The following is a 23829-nucleotide window of genomic DNA, read 5'->3' on the forward strand; positions in this document are numbered from 1 at the left end:
TCAGCATCCACTCTGTCTGCTCTGTCTGCTCTTGGAAAGTGTCCCTGAGGACTTTCCAATGAAAAAACCCATTGACAAGAAAAATGAGATAATTAATCATGATTACTATAATCAACATGATCCTCCTGCAGAAATCAGTCGATTTAGCAATATCTGTGGCTTGACTCAGTATATCCATTGTGTTGCATTGTTCGATGTGGTAAAAGTTTGCACATGTTAAAGTGCTAATGTGCTTCTTGTGAAATGTAAAGTTTGCTCTTTACATCCAAACATTTCCACATCTCAGGCAACTTTTTTAACACATTATCAAAGTGGTAGTGCATTATAGTTGACCAATTAAAGTTCAGCTTGTGCATTATGTAGGCTAATATACATCATGCCTTTCACACCTGACATTAATTTGCCGTTTCTCTTTTGGGTTGAAGCAGCTATCATTAGTGATGAACTTCCATGGTCAATTCAACATTCGTTTGGCCTTTCCCTCACAGCAAACCTGTTTAACTCTGTTCATTTATTGGATTTGTGGATATTAGTTTGGCCAGAGCATCCCCTTGTTTTCGATCATGATCCGCACATCTCGTTTCACCTTCGGGATGCTAAACACAAAATGCCTGGATTCTTCTAGGACTTGTATCTCCCAGATTTAAGATGGATCCCACAGCCCCATTCGCTGCTTATCCAGATTCTTGGAAGTATCTGATACATTTGAGAGGAAAATAGGCGCTGATGAAGCATCTCACTGTCTCAAACGCACACTGCCAGCTGGAAACTACCACCATCACCATGGCCATAATATTAACTCACGCACAGATTCTTTGCCCAATACATCCAGTCCGGACTGGTGCTTGATGTCATGCTGGAATGAAGTCCGCCATGCAATTGTGATGTATGATATGAGAGATATTTGTACAGTGGGAGGGATACTACTTAGATCTTCAATCACATGGAGATGTCCCATGCTTGCATCTTTATTGGGCTGTGGTGAGCATGTAGTCATTCCTGAAGCCTTCTGTAGGTGGTCTACTATCTCTTCATGAAATGATCCCCTCTAGGCACACAAAGCTGGGGTACTTGGATTCACCCGAACGCATATGCAAACGCTCAGGTCAATGTGTGTTTTGGTTCTTGTCAGCTGTGTATCCTCATGTTAAACCTGTCTTATTGCTGCTAATGTAGAATAATTTGGAATATGGGACAACGCCTGAAAGTTGAAATTGCTAAGAAAAACTCCATTTAACCTGAGGTTGTGTTGAGAATGTTGCACCTCTCGGGACGTGTTCCTTTACTTTAATTCTCTACGGTGGTGCCTGTGGCTTCACTATGATCTATCCTTTCCTCAACGTAGTCTTTGGAGAGTGAAAAAGTACTTGTAAATGATGAGTTTAAATAGTATGAGACATAGAAAGTTTCTCCAAACAAACTATGTCCTCATCTCTCGTGCAACATCATTCTATTGACAGTGCTGTATGGTCTTAATATTTGAAATATAAGTATATCTCCCTTCTCATCTAGCTGTGGCTCACAGTAGCCTTCACCAATTATAGCCACTGCTGTATTCTGTCACCGCATTTTGTAGAATAACTCAATATTGAAAAATCTTCTCCCCAACTGGACCTTTCACCTATGACACACTGTCATCTGCCATCCATTGGAGTACACGATTGTGAGACTTTCTGCATTCTACAAAATAGACATTGGTATAGCAATATGGAGTCAAGTTGTGTATTGGGCCTGTCTTGGCTACCCAAATTGCTTATTTTACGCTATCAATTTAAGAGAAACAATATTGTTTTCATAACCTCTATTTTGACCCATTCTAAATCAGGTGCTGCCCTTGAAGAGCCTCTTCCTTATGACTGTTGCCTAGTCCTGACAGTATCTTAAGACCATATCCTCAAGCACCTGTACATTTCCCAATGTGAATAGTAATGCAGGGTTCACGTTAAGTGCATCTATTTACCAGTGAGAATTTCATATGGGGACAAACCTGTAGTCCTATAATGGAACGTTGCATGGTCATCAAAGCAATCAGCAATGTTTCTGGCGACATCAGATCCATTCAATGCCAATTCTGGAAATGCTACCCTTTAGAAAAACATGTAGTCTTTCCATTATCTGCGTAGATTGTAGGTAATAGGGACAATGGAGCGTTTGCTAAACATGCGGTACCTAACAGAGCTCCTGCATCAATTTTCCAGTGAATTATGTTCAACAATCACTGTTGATGCCCCCTGAAGCATACAATCAAGTTGTTTATCAGGGCCTTAACTGTATCCTGAGTATTGGTTCTGTAGGTCATATATACCTCTCTTAATTGTGTAAAATCTCCACACCACAAGGGCACATTTTCAGTCTGCCTCCTTCAACAGATGGATTAAGTCACACTGGATATTAGCAAATGGAAATTCAAGGGGCTGGATTATCACCCTGATCCAACATTCATATCTGTGCCCATGTTCAGTTGTTGGATAACTAGGCACTGATGGCACAATGTTCAGAAACTGGTGAAAAACATGGGGCATAACATTCTTTTCACACCCAATGTTCATCCCTCCTGTGCTCATGTGTGTGATTACAATGGAGCACATGAGCAAAACAATGCAAAAAAAAGATGTTGGCACAACTGAATGTTTTTCATGAGAGCACCACAACGTATCAATATGATGGGTACCTGCCTTGCTCTGGAGCACATTCCTGCATTTCCGAAAGCTCTTTGAGTTTGGAATGAGATGACATTCTACCTGAGGCAACCGTTTTTCTGCCCAGGGCATTGGAGAAAAGGCAGCCTTCCTTACTGATTTTTCTGCAAGTACTTCCACAGGGTGACATCATCTCTGGGTCCTTGCATGGCATGAATTTCCCAACTTTGAAACGTTTAGGCCTTATTATTGATACAATAATGTTTTTACATAAGTGACCCCTTTCGTTCCATGCCATCCCATAGTCATCCATTGTATCAAATGCATAACAATCAGTGTATGGGTGGAAATAGTGGCTTGCTTATCCTTCACCAAGTTGCATACTCGTGCTAATGCAAAGAGTACTGCCATTAGTAGATACTGGGATATACAAGCATAGTGGATCCTTTAAAATATATAGCACATTGCCCTACACGTGACCCATTACATTAGTAAACAGATGCAAAAAAGGCACTCACAGAAATTAAGGAAACTCCGGCAAGTACATCAGCTCTGGAGTTGCTCTAGAGAAACCTTTCGTATTAGACTGCCATAAAAATTAGAGTAATGCACAACACGAAAACATGACACCATCGAAGATGACAGACAGCATAAGGCCCAGTTGCAGCAGGATTGTCACCTTGATTGAGATCAGTAGCTGCAGCTGCATTCGATCTACATTGCTCAGAAAATGTGGTATAAAGTTCACGCCTTATAGTGGCAGTGCCCCCATACAGTTACAGCAGTACTGCTGAACACAAAACCACATTAACCTGCTCCATGACCTCCTAAATAACAAGGAATCCCACTCACGATTTTCAGTTCTGTATCCTGCTCATTGCTGTCCAGACGAGCTGATGATAAGCCCCACGATGCAAAATTGTAATGGCAGGACTTACTAAATGACGCTCACATTTCCTTGATATTGCATTGCATAACTCCTATGAGGAGTATTATATAGACTGTTTTTGTTTGAGGGATGCAAAGGGGGAATTTAAATCAGGGCGCACAGTGTCTACCATCTATGCAATGATGTAAAGTGCCCAATTCCCTGATGTTCACACCACAAATTAATTCTGGTTACATTCCCCTTCCACTGTCGCCTTCTCTCGTTCCGAATATTTCAGTACAATCCTCCATGTCCTCTTCTCTATCCTCGTCCACATCATGTTCGTTCCCCTACTAGTTACTGCAGGAATAGTGAACTAATAAGGCTTCTTGGGGTGGGTGAACCTGACCCAACCCGCACGTTCAGTCCCTACTGTGCTGGCCCCATCCCTTTCCTAAAGTTCTCAATTTTCTGCACCACCATCCTTAACTTTTCTTTCATATCCTTTAGACTTCTCATTTTCGACTCGCCCACTCTTCTTGCACCTTTTATAAAAAGTAAAAAAGAAAACTGCTCTCATTGTTCAGTTAACATTCAAGTAAAGGCCTGAATAACGGCTTCACCTCCCTTTCTCTAATTGACCCTGCCCTCGCTCAGCTCCTGGCATGGCAGACTTGCATAATTCTGCTGGGCTTAGCCACATGATACAGCCTCCACCTCTAGCAGATCTTTCCACTACATGCCCCTGGAACTAACTTTGTGACTAGCAGCCACTTCACTCTCATCTCAGTTCTAAGGTAGGGAAACCTTGCCCTCATCGCTGATGTCTCATGCGACCCTGGGCATACCAATGTCCCGGGCAGAGACTAACAACTTGGCCTCACAGACCTATGGACTATTGGTTTTGTGAAACCAATCACATCTTCTCAATTATCTCTTTGTATCACCACCTTTGTGATGACTGTGGTTCCCCACTGCCCATGGCTCACCTATGTCCAAGGTTCTATGAGAAATGTACTGTAGCCACAATATCCATAACGAATGCTAACTGCCTTGAGACCATTTCTACGGGACAAATACCTGAAGTGAAAATCCACTCAACTGGGGCAATATATACTTGGCATGGCAAATGTTCAGAGACCAAGGTGAAACTAAAATTAGCCACATATTCTGATGGCAATTTGAAACTGCCATGGTCATTTTAGGATGGCAATATTAAACAAGGATCAGATTTCTCTGGGGCAATTTTTGAAATTCGCATGGCAATTGAGAGCAGTATGAACGTGGCATTGCAATTATCTGCTATAGCATACATGCATGTCAATTGTCTTTGGACAAAGCCAGTGAAGGACAGTTTAGGTCAGAGAGTTTGTAATCTGCCTGCCTCTAGGAAATTGGCATGACATTGACATGTCTTGCAAGGCAAAGGGAAACTCGTGGAAGGCAGTTGTAAACTCTCATTGCAATTTCATGCGGTAATGTGAAACTTGCATGGCATGTGTCTCTGTGCAATGATGCGGCTTGACAATTTGCTTAACTGGGACAATGTGAAAGTTGCATGACTTTTATAGCAGTAATGAGAAGTTTGCAGTAGGCTATGTTTCAAGGCAATATGAAACTGTTTTGATCATTTTCATCTCCATCTTATTATTCTGGGGAAAATGTGAGACACACAATCATTTTCTGAAAATGGTGTGATCATTTTCTCGAGTTATAGTAAAACCGACCTCATAAGATTCTGGGGAATGTTTGAAACTGACAGTCATGTTAAAGCACCAATACAAATATCCTAGCGTGCAATGCAAATCTGGCAGTCTCATTATATATGGGAAACCTCAGCGACAAAGCAACAAGCAAAAATTGAGCAGTGTACAAATCTGGAATGGACAGATTCTTAAGGCCATATGGAACTTGCGTGAGGCAATTTGCTGGCGGTAATGAAAAATTTAATTGTACATTTTGGGGGACAATGTATTAATGCATCATCATTTTCTGAGGCGTATTATTTTATAGATAATGACATTGCATGGCAATGTGTTTAACTAGGTAAATATGAAATCAGTCACCCAACGTGTTACCATGAAACTGCAATGACAATGTGAAACTGGCATTACCTGTTCCTGAAGGCAATATGAAATTGGTATGGTCGTTTTTGAGGAAATATTTGATGATACAAAAAGCTAAGTGCAGCAAAGTGGAACTGGCATTGAATGGTTGCAACTTGCATAACAATGATATTGAACTCGCATTCTAACATTCTTGGGGTAATGTGAAACAAATATAGCATTTTTTATCTGGCAATATTGAGCTGCAATGAACACATGATTAAATGGGGCATTGTGAAACTGGCAAGCAAATATAAACATTTGAATGGCAATTTGGGGCTGGATAGGGTGACACTTTGAACTGTACACTCGTGTATTTCAAAGGGCAAGGACTTATTTGAGGATTATCTCCGACCGGTATGTACATTGATCAGATTATTAACAGCATGATAATAGCATTGCAAAACACACACCACTGTTTTAGATATACATTGAAAATAACTTAGCATATAATAGTGGTACTTTGGCACAAAATATTTGTTACATTTTTGGGAACTTTCTATCCAATTAATTAGAAAAATTGTACTGTACAATTCTACATTTGGCGACATTTTCTGCCAAAGTTTCTTTGGTGTTTAAAAATTCCTAAATCTCAATTCTGGGTTGATTCTAATAACATGCTTGCTCCATCATTCGATTCCGGTTGGGTATTTAAGTATCACCTGTTTGTAGGTACACCAGCCACCTCTGCAGATCACACAACAATAACGCAATTCTAAAGTTGATAAATCATTCTAATCACTGCAGTGTACATTCATTATGATTTTACACACAGCCCGATGTGTAAGCAATTCAAAAGATCACAACTTTAACCTGTAAAGAGGTTAATATGAAAGCCCCCAAGTAAATGATTGTGTTTCATACCTTAATTAACATGAACGACCGGCATGAAAAGCAGTGGAAATTAATGTCCTTTTTGGATTCTTAACTGTAATGTGGATTGTGCTGCAGATAAGAGTGCCGTTAAATGACGAGGGCAGTCTGTGTGTCAATTTAGCAACACAGGCTGCATTATCTGCAAGGAGAATGAGAAGAGATTGCAGTGGGACAGGATTATATTCATGTCACCTTAATCTGTTTTCCTCGTAAATATGTTGACAGGGGTTACATATGCCTATCACTTTGTGATCTACTAAGCAACAGTTGCAAATATACATATTGTCTGAGCTGCTCTGCATCTAAAAGAGCTGCTAGAGAAACCATTAGGTCTCTTCCTTTCTGCTGGTAGATGCCTCTATCATTTACCTCTACAACGAACGTTCCGTGTTTGTGCGATCTGTGTTGGGTTTTGGATTTGAAAGTGATGGGATTAGGCTAGTAGTACACATTTAACACATGAACGCCATGAGTAGCAATCAATTTAAGAATGTATCCTGGATCGTTCTACAGGCTCACCTTGCAGGGATGTACACTAATCAGAAACTGAGAGCTTTCTTGTCAAACTTAGTGGATGCATGCCTTTATCCTCAAGTAGAAATGTGTCGTCTTCCTGTTACCTTGCTTCCTCTCTTTGGGGCACACTTGCTAGGAGTCAATCCTCCTCCCTCCTATAACAAATTGAGCTAGCTAGGCAGATATAACTACGTATAGGTGGAATTGCAAGCACCAGGGGAGGAAATGGCACACCTCAGGTTATCTACCAAGAACTGTGGTTCAGATGGCGTTCTCAGTCATAAATATTATTTGAACTGACTTCTATGGCTCATTGATAGCCAGTTGAAGTGTTCCAATTATCGATGTATGTGGTCTTGAACACCTAGTTTAAAGAGTTATATTGCCACCAGGTTTGAAGGTCATGGAATAAAGATTTAGGAAGATGCATGTGACGTGAATTACAGCAGTCAGTTCTTGAAGACACCAGTGTTTTAATAAGAATACTATGAGCATTGGTCACAATGGAATTTAAAGGTTTTATGCAGAACTCTTGGTTGGAGAAAAGACACTGGCCCACTGATGTTATTTGTGTTTAATTGATTTTAGACCAGGATTATTTACAGTATCAACTGGGTTTAGAAAAGAGCCAGTACAGGGTGGTCACAAGGTATCAGGGCAGTATTCTAAATTGTCATTGATCAATAAGAGCTCAGTCGCACTGCAAGTAAATTTGAATGTTTTGGCACTTTGCTCTATCAATAGTCTCTATGCAGGTTTTGAGATTGACTTCTTTCATTGTGTAGGTCCTCCAGCTGGTGGTGTTGGTAATAGTGGTGGCTCTTGTGGAGGAGGGATGGAAATAGCTGTTGCCATTTTTAAGCCAAATAACAGTTTCATTCGAGACTGTATTATGAATGAACGAGAGAACTTTCGAATCCTTGGTTTTAATATTTACCATTATCTGTGGCCAAATGAGAATGATATGATAATGAAATATGTGTGGGAGAATGGGATTTGAGCCCGTGGGCTGAAATCCAGCAACCAGAAAGATATGATTCAGACCTCTGAACAAGCCTATGATTGGTCTTGGTTATTAAAAGTGTCCCAACAAAAATGACCTATGAGCATCCTGGACGCAAACAAGAGATCAGGATATACCCTAATCTCTTGGAACACCAGGGTCATATGCAACTTTTTTCAAATGTTGAATTGGCTAATAAGATCCAGACCTTTACAGTGGTTGCTCTTCAGGAGACATGGTTGCTGGAGGTACCATCTATGGACGGCTACAATGTTTCCTGCCAATTGCAGGAGGGCAGTTGGATGCCCTTTTGGTGGCTTATTGACAGGTGTTCATTCCTCCCCTTCAATACATGTAATTGGGTCAAGTGAGATATGCCATGAAATGTTGGCTACCCATACACGATAATTGAATAGGACCCCATTAGACTACCTGATCTGGAATATATATTGGTATGAACAAATGGGGGATCTGGATGCTATATTGAAATTGTTGACAAATTATCTGTAGGAATTGTATTCCAGTTTTCCATGTGGCCCTATAACTCTAGCTGGAGATTTGAATTGCAACAGCATCTCCCCAGTACTGCTTCTGATGTGGGGACAAAGGAATTTGGGGTTTTAACAAAACGGGAAATTGGAGCTGCTGGCTCAAGTGTTTAAATGGATTGGCTCTAGAGATGCAGAATTTCCTCTTCAATTATAGTACAATCAACATTATCCGATATATCTAGATCCTCAACCCTAGATTGTATCTTTGTTAGTAGTTGGTTTTATTCCCATTGTACTGGGTTTGTGGTTACACCGATCCAGTGCAGTGATGATGACATTTTGAAAATGGCATTCAATATCGAACTGGAGTTTGAGGGTGTTTCTCCAACGGCCCCAGAGATGTGAGCCTGAACAGGGCAGGCAATAGGATTATGACAGATGGTATGGTCCTTCCCTTGGATTTAACTTTTTACAAACATTATGTAGGGTGGCGGCGCGAGTTACAGTTGCTTAGCTTACCATAACTGGCGAATTTCAGGGGGTTTTCCGTTCTACTTGTAACCATAATGTCCCTTTAACAAAGTTTTTTCACTGAATAACAGGGCCTGCGGTAGCGGCCACGTAGTTGTGGTTAACTTGCTCAACCCAGGAAGACCACGTTTTGGGTGGCTTATAACTTTGTCGTCCCTGAACAAATCCACACAAAACTTTTAAAAACATGTATAATGCCCTCTCAGATTGATTATTCAAAGTTTTAGTGAGGTTTCGTGCAGGTGGGGAAAAGGTATATGGGGGTCACATAATTTGTGCTTTTTAAAACAGATGCAATGGAAAAAAAAATGTGCTCATGCCTTGTAAATTTGGTGTAAATTCCTCCAGTATTTTTTTTTTAATGGCCAAATAGTGGGTAAAAAAGAATAGTGATATCTGGGTTGACTCCATGGACTCACTCCCTGTTTGATCCGCGGAGGGCAGCATGAGGACTGCAAACATCGGACAGGCCCGATGATTGTATGGTGAAAAGCATGGTGGTGCGTTATCAATTCTGAAATGCCCGCCATGTTGTATCCGCGGACAATCATGCCTCATCACGGGCATCATAGTGGGGGAAAATTCTGGAAAACACATTTTGGGTTATTTGTTGGTAGAAAGAGGGGCTGGGAAGGGTGGGAAAGTGGAAAAAAAGATGAAATCAGGTTATTTTTGTAGGTGGAAAAAGGGTCTGCAGGTTCCGTAGCAGTCCGTGGACACTGGCAGTTCACTGACAGCACTGTGAACAGACTGCTTGGGAAACACATTTACAGTTATTTGGTGGGTGAAAGAGGGTTTGGAAATGGTAGAGGAGTGGAATAAAGATGATATATATCTGTTTCTAGAGCTGGAAAAAGTGTCTGGCGATGCCGCTGAGTCAACTTCGTGTCCGCAGACATCATTTAGACGTCAGGGGGTTCAGGGTGAGTTTTATTAGTTGACAGTGAATGGTACATGCTTGTTATATAGTTCATTGTATTGTGGTGGCTGTACTCCCCCAGGAATCTGGCCACTAGCCACAGCCATCACAATAGTAATATGTGTACAGTAATTCTAGGTATTTTTTTAGGAATATGGCCAGAATCACCACAGTAGTAATATGTATATGGTAATTAAAGGTAATGTAGTAGGAGTGAGTAGTAAGTATTTGCAATATTGGTCGAATGATATCATTTAACTGTATATGGTACTTATGATTGTAGTACAATTAAGGATAGTGCTTATAGAATGTGGGCCTCATTACACGGTATGCGGTAAGGGTTTACCGGTACTGGTAAGGGCACCGGTACTGGTAAACCCTTACCGCCTTACTACAAGGTCCCTTTGCCGGACCCGACCTCAATGGCTGGTTTTACCAGCCGTTAAGGAACGGGCCCACAAAGGGACCTTGGTGCTAATTACGGTACCGCAATTTGTGGTACCGTAATTACCTCCTTCCCCATTCCCATTGAGCCCTATGGGGGCAAAAATGGGAATAGGGAAGTGCCTGGGTGAATGGGGAATTACCGGCCCCGCTCACCTTGGAGTAGGCCGGTAATTCTGCCATCCACCAAGGCGGACACAGTAAAATACTGGCAGCAACCATGGCGCTAATAGCGCCATGGTTACCGCATACCGTGTAATGAGGCCCTATGTGTTTGAGTATACTTGGTATGGTTACTTAATTCCATAGCATTATGAAGCTAAAATTTCTGATTCATTTTCTGTGAAAAGAAACAGTACCATTTGTTAAGCATGATAGTTTAAAAGCTTTAATTCTATACAATTTTACATATACATTTACTTTGTTAGACCCTCCTAGAATGTACTGTGTTTGGTAAAACATCAGTGTATGACACACCGCTGTTGGATTGACAATAAATAATAATTGGGTCACTGGAAAAAATAATCCATAGTGGATTATAAAAAAGTGATTACAACTATGTGAGTGTAAGTGTAATAGTATGTTTGTTTGAAGTATGCTGTGATTAAGGGAATGCTTAAAATAGTTAGATACCTGTGGGCGTATTGTAACTACATTAGAGTTTAGAAGATGTTTTTTCGTATAAGAATTGTGATGGCATATTTCAAGTGTTTTGCAGTGGAGGTAATTGTTTAAGCAGTGGCGGCTGGTGAGTTTGAAAGCTGGTGGGCGTAAATTTCCCCGGGCGAATATAGTAGCAAGCACGCGCAATGCGCTAGCCCACCCCCCAATGTGCAATTTACTGTCCCAAAAACCCACCTAAATATGAAAAAAGCATTCGGTCTTACATATTAATGGTGGTACACTATTGTTACGTGTGCAAGTGCGATGGTGTATTTTAACGCAGCTTGTATTGGGAATAGCTGGTACTATGGTGTATGCATAAAGAAATTCATTATATAGTCAGTAATGATGGAAACATGTTTGTCATGCTGTTACTGGCATTCACATGTGTTCATCCTCTTACTAAGGTGGGATTTTAGGCATTTTCTCAAAGGGGGAAACTAAGCTAAAATATTACTTTAGTTTTTAACCACTTAATTAATGCGACATATTCATCCTACCTCTAATGGCTGTCTGCCTCGCTGAGTTGCCATTACTTCAGTTGCTCAAAGTTGCAACACGTGGAATGCACAGGTCTCAGAAATAGCACATACATATTGCATGGAGAAAAATGCACCAGAAATAGTTCACTATGTTCAGTGCTTTATTATCAACCAACAACCATAACATCAAAACAAACTTCACATTTCTCACTGTTCTGTCAAATAGATCACTCCAACCTTACACAAAATCCTAACATATATAAGGCCATTGAAACAAAGAATTCAAGTCAACCCACAAAATAACTGCAAATAGCTTGTTTGTAACAGAACATTCACTGGTCAATCATTTTGAAAATTGTGCACGTCTATTTTTCAGAGAGGCAAATTTATCAATAGTCCATGTATCGATGTCAGGGATCTCTTGAATTAGTTGTTTTTCCATGGACAGCATGGCCAAAGCATTCAGACGATCCTCAGTCATTGTGTTTCTCAAGAATGTTTTAATTCGCTTCAGGGTGGAGAAACAGCTCTCGGACTCAGCTGTTGTCATGGGTGTAGTAATCAGAATTTTTAATAACTGCATTATCTCACTAAATGCTTCTTCGAGATTGTTTTCAACAAACAATTTTAATAAAGAAATTGCCCACTTGAACTACAGAATTCTGGTCTCTTATAAACAATTGAAAGCTCAGTGCACAGTCTTTCCTTGTTTAACATGGGGTACGCTTGGACAGTTGCATTTGGTGCATCATTGGGAAAAGACTGTCCATGTGTTTGAAATAGGTCACTCTGCAACAATTTGGCCCCCTCCAAGTGGTTAGTAAATGCAAAGGGTTCTTGGGCTTGTGTAACTATAATATCACATACTTCTTTAGCCAAATGATTCAAAGTGTTCATATTTGCATTGCGACCTCTGCTGGAAATTTAGCTTCCAGATTGTCATTGCTTTCACGTACTCTGCCAATGCACTTGATAAAAGTTTCAGTAGCTTTCTGCACATACACAGAGTCAATGTCTCGCTTCTGAAGCTGGTTATATACAATGTCGCCATGGGGCATTATGTCATTGAACAAAAAAGGAAGAAAAGGAACTCCATCTCTTTCAGAGTTCGAATGAATCCCTCGGCCTCATGCACAGTAACGCACTTAAAATCAGTCCGTCTTTCAATAATTTTCTCAAAGCATATACGGAGTGCTTCCCTGTGCCGATATATGGCTTCCACTACCTGAATATGGTAGCTCCAGCAAGTGCGAGATGGTTTTGGAAGTCTGGAATCTGATACCTCATCTAGAACTGCGGTTCTTTTTGTAGAACGTGAAAAAAATGTACAGAAGCCAGAGATATCCAAAAGGAAAACTCGAGCTTGTGAGATTTTTGAAACAGCCTGTTCAATGATGAGGTTAAGCTGGTGTGCATAGCAATGTACATAATGTGCATTTGGATACACTTCAGCTACTTTCTTTTGGACTCCACCAGACACCCCCTTCATTACACTCGCGCCATCATATGTTTGCGCAATTACTTTGTTTTTGTGCCAATCTTCAGGGAATACTTTTTCCAATTTTTCCATTATGGCAGTAGCAATGGTCTGCGCACTAGAGTCTTTCAGATCAGAGAATCCATAAAACCTTTCAACAATTCTGTATCGTTCATCAATGTAGCGATAGACAAGCACAGACTGAGTCTTAGTGGAAATGTCAGTTGTATCGTCTGCCTGAATAGCCACATAATCAGTGCATTTTAACTGCTCTACAATGATCTCTCTGGTGACCGTGAGCATGCAGTCCAGCAGTTCATTCTGAATTGTTTTTGTAGTGTCCTTGAATACTGGTGCATTTTTTAAGTGTAGTTTCATTGCACTGTCTATGCTGGATACAAAATCCGCCAGGCCTATAAATACACCAGGATTTAAAGAGTCTTCAGTTTCATCATGGCCACGTAAAGCCAATTAAAACGCACCACAAAAACGCACACAGAATATTAACTTTGACAAGATGTATCGTTTTTTATACACATCCTCATTATGCCTCATCACGCTCCGGCGATAAGCATTATCCAACTGTGTTGCAATGTTTACACTCCCCAACATGCGCAGCTGTAATATATTCTCAATATGAGATTTGCACGATTCATGTCTCTTGCTTTTTTCTGACAAATGCTTTAAGTCAGTGACTCCGGTTTTTGTCCAGGGTGTTTCATCACCAAACAGCAGGCAAGGGAAGCAGCACAAAGACCGCTTAGCAATGCTACCAGTGAGCCATGTCTTCTTTTCATACCACACCATGGAAAATGTGCGTGTGTAAGCCTTTCCCCTATCTTTTGCGGACTGTTCAATTTTTACATCTGGCCCATCAGTTTTTCACTGTGTGCGAGTCCGGAAAATGGTTTTGAGAGTAATTGGTCCACTGAATTCATTTTCGGCAACAGTATCACCTGTTAATAAGCAAAATGATTATGTACATGTATATGTAGATGGGATCATGTAGTCATTGTTAGGTATGCTCTTCAATAACACATAAGTATAATTAGTCGGTACTAGACACAGATAGCGTCTGCAAATGTACACAACTCTGCTGTACTTATCATCGACCAGTACAGTTGAGTTTAATTGCCAATGTTATCTATGCATGCGTTAACACACATGCCCATTAGCAAATGTGACACCAGCCACATAGTACGTATTGCAGCTTGTTTGGCAAATGAGTACTTATGGAAGAAATGAGATAAATTTGTTCTGTTAATTCTGTTCTAAAAAAAACATTGTTTAGAATGTAGGGAGATTTTTCTGACTGCATGTCACAACCCCAACCCCTCCCAAGCACTGTGGGAGCAATGGTGAAGATTAGAAAGAAGGTATTCTGATGTTTGAAAGACTGTGGGATTTTACAGCAGTAAAACAAATTAAGGTATACCATTCAACTGGAAGATACCAGGACATCATAAGGTAAGTGGGAACCACTGCACTGTGGAGGTTGAAGTCCAAAGTTTTTAGTTGCACAATTGCCCTGGACTAGTTGGATTTGTTCATGTAAGGTGTTGCTGATTGTCTGTAAAGAGAAAGCGAGAGACTGATCTGAGAAAGGGCAACATAGGCTTAGAGCAGTATTAAAATGGTTTTCACACATGAAGGAGAGAGAGTTAACTGCTTGTAACATTGAAGCTGCACCATAATAATCATCAGTACAATGTGTAAAGAAAGTACCAGCAACTACCACCATGTGCCAGTCATCAGTTGTATAACGCTGCAATATATGCATTTTTGTAATAACATACATGGTGTAAGCTTCTGCCAGGCACTGCTATTAGATCATGATGCCCAGGAACTTGCACCATGTTGCTGCTTCTACAAAAATGGATAGTTAATTCTGCTACAGCTGTGCCTGGCAAGTGCCTGGCCACAACAAGGGATGAAGGCGTGAAGGTATACAGACGTAGCCAGAAATTATCATATCAAGGTCAAATATGCACATTTCATTAAATTGGTTTTGAATAACCACCCAAATTGCACAGGACGAATGGCATTTGCCTTTCATAAAATCAACACACACACAAAACCAAGAGAGGATATTTTCTTGTAATAGTGTTTTGAAAACATTAGGTGTGCATGTTTTAAACTCCAAGAACCAATACAAATGTATTCCATGGGACTTTCAGTACCAAAATGGGCCATTTCACCTTTAGTTGTTTATAATTGTTCATCAGGTTACATAGTGCAGTGCTGAAGTGTCCGGCCTACAACCCGACTACGGCTGTTTGATCCCCGATACAACAGTTTTTCAGACTGATGCCGCTTCTATATACTGGCCCTGATTTTCCCGGCTCGCTTGACAATTTAAATGACAGCAGTTGCTGGAAAATAAAGCAATGAATATGCAACGTGAGGATTAGATTCAGTACACCTTTTAGAATATGTATGAATAAATGCACCGTAGAACAAAGCCGTCTATTAATTCCACTGCCATCCACGTTTTAAATGGAATTGACATTATAATGTTCCAGGTTGCATTCAAAACGTGGAAGAGATAAGATAGAGAACAAATGCAGGAACCAGGGGCACCAAATACGCGGGTGCTTCGGGCCTGTGCACCCCCTGGGAAAAGCCATTGGTGCTAAATCTGTGCGGTGGTACTGTGAGAAAAGATGGTTCAGTGGAAAACCCCAAAAATGGCATCAACAGTACTCCTACCTTACACACCCGGCAATTGACATCTTGCCACTCAGCAGCTACCCTCTGATGGGCTTCAAGCTCCCTCACTGTCTCCCCCCTCTCTTTCATCATTTCCCCATGTACCCTTCTCACATTGCTCATCGGCCTGACCACAATAAGATGGACTAAGAGCCAGGTCTGGGAATAGTGGCACTGGCAAAGCTCTGCAAGTAGAGGTAGGAGGTACAGGTTGGGAGTAGGGGTATTCTGCCTCCAGCTCAGTCTATTGCACCGGCAATGCAATGATGCAGGGAATGAGACTCATAGTAGGAAAGCAGGTCTGATAGCACAGCAAGTAGAGTGCACGCTTTGACATCTGTGCAGAGCCCGCCAGTACCAAACCCAGCCTTTCATCCTTCTGAGGTCGATAAATGAGCACCACACACTGCGGGTAATAATAAGCAGCCCTCAGATGCCTGAGGGTTTGTAGCGCTATATAAAATGCTAAATTATTGTTAGTATTATTATAGTGGCCCCTCTGGCTGGTGACTTCATTTGAGCACCAGTTCCCCTCATTAGGTATCACCAGGGATGGATGCCTGATTACCTTCACTACTGGTGTTCCTCATGAGTGTATTTTCTGAACCTTAAAGTGGAAGAACGAAATTCTGGCCATGTAAGAGGACAATTATTCAAATGTCTCGTCCCTAGCTGACATATGATACATTTCGGGTGCAGTCCAGCGAGCTTTACTGACCGACACCCTCTCTTCCTCTTTTTTTCCTTTTTCCTGCCCGCATGCCAAGCGCAGAGGAGAGAACTTGTTTTCCTGTTTTAGCCGCGGCCCGCGTGACCACCGCATCTGCTAATTGTGCCGTTTTATAGTTTCAGCATTTTTTGTGGAAAAATGCCGAAAATATCTCTGGTTGCTGTGCTTGTTGTATTTGCAGCATTTATGTTTGATACACTGTCTGATCTTGGTCAAACCCTTCCCTAGCTTATGAGAAATATGCTGGAGCATAAACTGTCCCCCCCTCTTGAGAATGTGCCATTCTGTACATTCCCTTGGCTCCCGCATACACACGCAATGTGCCCTGACATCCCACAAGTCCAACATACAGGAGGAGACCATCTGATTCATCCCCCTTGGTTATATCCTTCTTTGTTCATTCTGATTCTCATTCTATGCATTCTAAAACTCACCTTGATTGTTTTGGAATCCACCCCTTCCTCTATATCCCATATGTCTTCCTCATAAAATAAACCCATTCCCTCTTTGATCCATCGAATGCTGATTATTTGCCTGTGATGTATCCATTGCTTGCTGTATTCCCAGTCCTTCTCTGCTTTTCAATACCGGCCCTTCTATGGCATACTTCGGTAAAAAAAAATAATTAGGAACTAATTTGGCTTCTTCATGTTTCCAAGCCTTATCCTTCTTCTTGTTTTTCTCTTGCAAGAGCCGACAGTGTACACTATCATTAGCTGTATCTCAACCTTAGGCTTTGCTTCTATCCCCACTAAATTCTTCATCTGTCTCAGCGCTTGCTCTGGTACCCCTAGACATAAATTGTGGTAAAATAGTGCCACTGTTTTTTTCTCATGGCTCTTTTGTTTGAAGAGTCCAATGCTCTTGAATCCTGAATGTAAGCAATATCTTTCATCATCTTTCATAGTACGTGTCATAATTGCACCCATGTCTGATCTGTCAGGATACTATACCCTAAAAGCCCTCCAAACATCTGCTCTGCAATTATTAAACTGCGTTCCATCGTGCGCTCTGTTCTGTGTCATCATACTTGAATAGCCTGCTCTTCTTCATATGTCATCAGCTCTTTCTCGAATGATTGCTGCTAAGAGACCCTTAATGCCCCCTATGGCCAATGTAATTCCTCCTGTCATTTTTCCGCACCCAATGTCAAACTCGGGAGCTTGCACCTTACATTATCCTTGTCCATCTGTGCCCATGGAATATACTGCATTCTTGCTCCCCATTTTTTGAATAAGGGAAACTGCATAAACCCTAACCCGCAGTTGGCTCCCATTGTCTGCCTATCCATGGTAGAGACAATAGTCTCTGACCTTCTCCTCCATGGCAATGATCTTATTCTGCTCACATGTGGCAGTGAATCTCCCTTTTCACTATGAGATTGTGCTTGTGGACACTCTGGATATGCTATCGGATCTGGCATCCAATCCTTAGCTTGCTCTGAAATAAACCATGTTATTTCCTTGTCTGCCTGCAGGCTTTCCTGGGGGCACATGCACCTCCTCCCTCTTCTCCACAGAAGGATTCCCTCTCCTCGTCAGACATTTTTAGTCCCCAACTAGTATGACTCTCTTCCTCTTCACCCTTATCAAAGGTCAGTCTGCTTAAGGACAAAGGCCTATGCTCAATACTGAATAGATTTTCCTCTTTGCTTTGTAATTGAAAAACAGGGGATTGGTCTGCCTTCCCTCAGCTTCCCGATTGGCTACCTTCCCTTAATTTGTGATAAGCCTTATCGACCCTATCCCGGATGCTTCCTATTTAAAAGTTCTTGTCTACGGCTGCTCTAGATGGCCCTGATGGTGCTCCCTTCAATGGAAGGAAATCCTCTGTTCTGTCCCATCGTATTTTAGGACTTGGTTCCATCAGCTCCTTTTGAATGCAATTAATATCAAGCTCGCTGTCTCCTTGCATTCTAATTCGTCATCTAATTCTCTTTGCTTTCTCAATTCCCATCTAACTCTCTCCTCTTCTTATCTTATCTCTTCTGTTGGGTGTCCTGACCCACGTTTAAGCTATCATGCCACAACATTTGGTGCTGTGGGCTTAGAAAAGTCAAGATGGCGGAAAACCCACATGTGCGCCGAAATCCAGGAAAGCTGCGCAGTTTGTGCGCACACAGAAATGGTTGCCTCACTTGCCACCCACCAGTGCGAGAACGAAAGGCCGGGTTGCCATGAGGGAAATGGGTTGCCAAAGGAAAAACAGTAGCGCCGGTTAGCTTCAAAGCGCTTTAAAATCACCATTGGACTACCCGCACAGTAGTCTGAAACCATTGGGAATGGCAATGCTGATTGCCAAATGCAACCTAGAATTGTTGGGAATTCATTTTCTTAAATCCCAAAAATGGGTGCAGTACCAGTACTCACCACTATCCAAAAGCCGGCAGTTTAAAACCACCCTGTGTTTCTCTGAAGGCAGGCTCAAACTGTCTATTTTAAACATTGCAACACATCTAAAAACTCACTGGACACCAGCAGACATTTGGTAGAATGGAGTGTTGTGTGCCTACAAAATCTGGGAAATGAAGGGCCCAGAACAATGCTTATAACAAAACTGGCTGAGCTATGGAGTCAGCAGTTTAAGTTGCACTGGATTTAAAGACACTAAAATCGAAAATGTTTAGATTAAATGAGTGACCTATGTTTGGTGTCACATGCCTTTGTAACTGTTTAAATGTCATAGTTTTAAACTTAGAATCAGCCTTCTAGCTGCATATGTGAAAATGTTTAGTTTTATTTGAATGCAGAAACTGGGGAACAGAAATGACAGCTTAAAGAGATTCCAATTTGCCTGGCAACTACCCCCATCAGGAGTGAAACTTGAGTCACAGCTGTGTTCCCAGGCCTAGCTGCCCTTTTGCTGCTCACACTAAGGATATGCCATCTATCTGATAATTGAATTACCTGTGCTCTGCAGGAAAGTGAACAAAGCCCTGTCCTGGCTCAGGCAAAGGTTTTATTGGCAGGAGTCGTAAATGGTCATAAAAAGTGGCTTCCTCCTGAGGAAAGGGGAGGAGCACTGCCTGTGAGAGCAAGCTGGCTTGGCAGAACTGGATAAACCAGTATTCTACCTTGTGCTGAGAGGAAACCACACCCCTTTGGAGCCAGAACATAACTTTAAAAAGATGGATCATTCATAGAGCGGACATGTGAAAATTTTATAAATGATGATTTTTCTGCCCACATTTTAAGAGGTTTTTCGACCCGGTGGCGTGTTCAGGGGGGTTTTAGCGGAAAAGTGGATATTACTCTAAATGTATGCATGTTAAAAATCTGAAACTTCATCAGTTAATGTCCGTACTCCCTGCGCACATGTATGTAAAGTTGGGTCAATGTCAGAAAGTGAAAAATCAGTTAAAAAGTCAATTATGTGCCATTTCTGAATGCAAGCTCTTAGAAACAGCAGATTTGGACAGAGACGTGGCTAAATTCAGCCACACCATGTATATGTAATTTCAAGCAACTGTGTAACTCTGAAATATGTCTTTTATTATCAAATATAGAATGTGTGCAATCTGACAGAGGAGTGTCCTATCTGCAAGCCATAAAATGACATCCCTCTGACTCACAGTTCATTCCCCAATCAAGTGACAAATGGAAGTTTGACCAATTAGAAGCTGAGAGAGAGGTAGGGTCAGTGATGCTAGAACACACCCACATTCTAAACACACCCACATTCTAAACACATAAAAGTAGACAGACAGGACAGATAGGGACCTTCAATTCCATCTGCAGCGGGACGCTCTGCCGGAAAAATCCATACTTTACCTCCATCAAACCTCCAGAGAGCCAAACTAGAGACTTCAATCTATCCAGAACTAGAGACCCAGACCAGAGAACCAGAGAGAGCTGACCCAGATCACTGTGAAGTGCAGAGACCAGAGGCGAGTTTAAAACCTGACCAGATCCATGGCGAGGCCCATTTCACTCAAGAATATAGTGTGAGTACCTAGAAAACTGTGCAGAACCAATCTCCTAGTTAAAATAATATAATTCAATCTATTTAATCTAAGTAGAACTGCCTCCTAACTGTCACCTGTCATTTGTAAAGCTGTCACTTGTCATTTCCTAGTTGCAAGCTGCACTTGTCTTTTTGAACTTTAAAATTTCAAATCTGAAAAACGACCTTCACAAAATCGCTCATATCTCCGCACCCGTTTGGGCTAGAGACTTGCAATAACTTTTATCTGAAAGCTTAGAATCGTGGCTTTCCTATGAACCTAGAACCACATTCCTACCCCTTATAGTTGTACCGCAATCGCGGAACACGCATTCGCGAATTTTACCGCGATTTGCAAATTTCTTCACATGTAAAAACTGCTGCTGCTTGCCTTCCATTTGCCAGAAATTCGTTTAACCTGCTAACTATCCCTGCCTCATTGCTAGTGTGAGCTTGGACTAATATTAACTAGATACCACTCACCCTGAACCTCTGAAAGGGAATTAAAAGCATTTCCAGCATATTTCTCATCCATTGCTAGCACATATCAAAGCATTTTGCCTGTGTTTTCAAAACTCCTATCTGTTTTCTGTAGTGTAAGCTTGCTGGGGTGAACTGATTTACATTGATTTCATTTCTGAGAACTGTGTGTTTTCCTTCCATTTCCTTGCCTTGCATCAAGGGGGGGAGGGGATTGCCAGAGAAAAGTGATTACATTGTTTGGTTGAAATCATATTGAGTATTTTCTGTACTGCATTCATTGAATATTGCATCCACCTGAGCTTACATAAAGCATCCTCTACCACATTATACTTCTGTACCTATTTACCAGTGTGCTACCTTATCCATTTCATCTCAACTCATTAGTGATTATAAGAAGTGTGCTAGTGCCAGATTCTCCGTTGTTGATCTTTATCATATCAGATTAAGTGTGCTATTCAATTATTAATTTATTATAAAGTGTGATATATATATATTTTAAATTATCAAATAAACCTTTTAAACTTGCAAAACAGAACTACTTCTTGGCTCAGTGGGGTCAGGGGGATTCCAAGAGAGGGGTGTTATATAGGGGTAGTCATCCAGAACGCATGAACTGGACATAAAGATATATCAATAAGGGTTTTCATTCAGTATTATAGACTAGGCGTTGACTTAGCTGTAGTGTTGAATTGAATCCTCTTACAAATTGGGGGCTCGAGCCGAGACGTTGGGTTAGATTTACCATTTGTGCAGCTTAATACAGTGTGCGAACTGACGGGATACATACATCCGGTCGGATCACCACGCTGCATTACGCTGTGAAGCATTCCTCAAAAGGGACACTCCAAGAAAAGTTCTGTTCTGCAAAAATAAAATACAAACTTCTGTAAGTCAGGACAGAGACCAATCTCTAGAATGACGACCTTAGTAGACATGAAAATAGCCAGAGAGCACCTCTTGCATAAGCTATTTGTGAGAGGTGAATGGACCGAACAGGGCCAGGATGTGTGGTTGCAGGCCATCACACAACAGGTCACTGAAACAGGGTCAGATATATATAGAGATCAGGGTCCCTTACATGTGGCCCTGAGTGAACTATATATGGCTCCTAAAGCCAAAGAGGAACACAATAAGATTGCCAGGATAGCAGCATACCTGTACCTATATATGGGAGACATGCAGGATAGATGTGCTGAAAGCCAAAATCTGGCAAATAGGCAACAGATGGCATTACAGAAGGCCCAATCTGATCTGGACTCTTCTGAGCAGAGGCTGCAGAGGAGCCAGGAGGCAGAAAATGATAGTAGGCAATATATCATTAAAATAAAAGAGGATATGGGCATCCTACAACAGGAAAAGACAGACCAGGATACCCGATTTCTGGCCCTGCAGAAGGAGCACCAAGACAGTTTGGACTCCTTACTGCAGAACCAGAAAAAGCTGGAGCAACAGATCAATTTCAACAGGGCATGCACAGAGCAGGTAGCCACCCTGCAAATCCAACTAGACAGAGAGAAAGAGGAGAGCAATAAACTGATTCTGAAAGACCTGGATACCCAGGCAGAGTTTGATGAGGAGCGCCAAAAAGCTGGTGCCCTTCAACGGCAAAGGGACGACCTGGCGGCACAAATGCAGGCTCTTAGTCAGGAAAGAGACGCCATAGGCCAGCATGTCTGCCACTTAAAAAAGGAAATTGAAGAAAATCACCTGGCCCTCCAGGGGCTGGGTGATCTCCAAAAAGAAAACCAGAACTTGGTAGAGCACACCAGAAGGGTGGAAGATGCTCTAGCAGGAAAGGAGCAGGCCAATAGGGACATTGCCCAGGAGGTAAACCTCCTGCAGCAAAGACTGGCCCAGTTCTCCAGGACCAACCAGGAAGCACAGAGGGAGAATGAGGCCCTCTGTCAACACAATGATAGGCTCCAGCAACAGGTAGCGATGCAGGAGAAACTGATAGAGTCGAGTAAGGCCTTAACAGAGGAACTGAAGGCACAAATGCAGGCTCTTGCATTGCAACAGGGAGCAGGGGCGGATAGAGATGAGGTTCGCTGGGAAATGGAAACTCCGGAGCATAACCTCAGGAGCCCTAGTACCAGAGGCCCTCATACCTCTCAGTCCCTGGACTCTGCCACCCCCATGTCCCCTGGTGCACATGAGCACAGGGCCACAGGGATGGCAGATTACTATCCAGCTAAAAGTATGGGGCTCATAGGCCAGTACCACTCAGGAATGGAGGGGTGGGCATCCGGGTATGGGCACCCAAGTACAGTACAGTTCAATGGGGAACCCCAGGAGAGTAGGCCCATTAAGGGCATCCTGAAAACCTCTGCCCAGTTAGGTCAGTGGAGGGGGTACCCATCAAATCCTGGCAGCAAGGAGGAATCTGAAGACTCCTCTGAACTGCGCAGGACACAGGAGACCAGGTCCCCACATTCTGCCAGCCATTCCCAGGCTTGCAGAATCCGGGAAAACCTGGAAGAACAGACGGGAACCTCTGGGAGCAGTGCCTCTGAGTCCGAGGATGAATGGACAAGGGTTACCCGAACCAAAAAGGCCAATAAGGCAAAAAGGGCCTTGCTTAAGGACCCCTTAAAGCAGATTAAGGCGATCAGGAGCGTCATTACGCCTTACCATAAGAACGCTAAGTATTCTGTTTGGGAGCACTTAGAGTTGTTTGAACAAATGATGGAGACTTTCCATTTGAAGGACAGCCAAAGCTGTATTCAATATGTAAAGTGGACCTTCTCCCCGGAATACTCCAGTTTCTTTGCGGGGCTGGAGGACCAAAATCATTTAAGATGGTCCACCTATAAGGCGGCCATCCTGAAACATTTTTCTGTTCACAGAAATCCTCAAGAGGCTCGCAAGGCAGCCTACAATTTGCAATGTGGGGAGGATCAGGCCCCACAAGAATTTGTGCAGGAGTTAAAGCGTGCTTTTGCACAGACCAC

The sequence above is a fragment of the Ambystoma mexicanum genome, chromosome 6q, assembly GCF_040938575.1.
Source record: "Ambystoma mexicanum isolate Mex_15411 chromosome 6q, UKY_AmexF1_1, whole genome shotgun sequence".
In the NCBI taxonomy this organism is placed as follows: Eukaryota; Metazoa; Chordata; class Amphibia; order Caudata; family Ambystomatidae; genus Ambystoma; species Ambystoma mexicanum.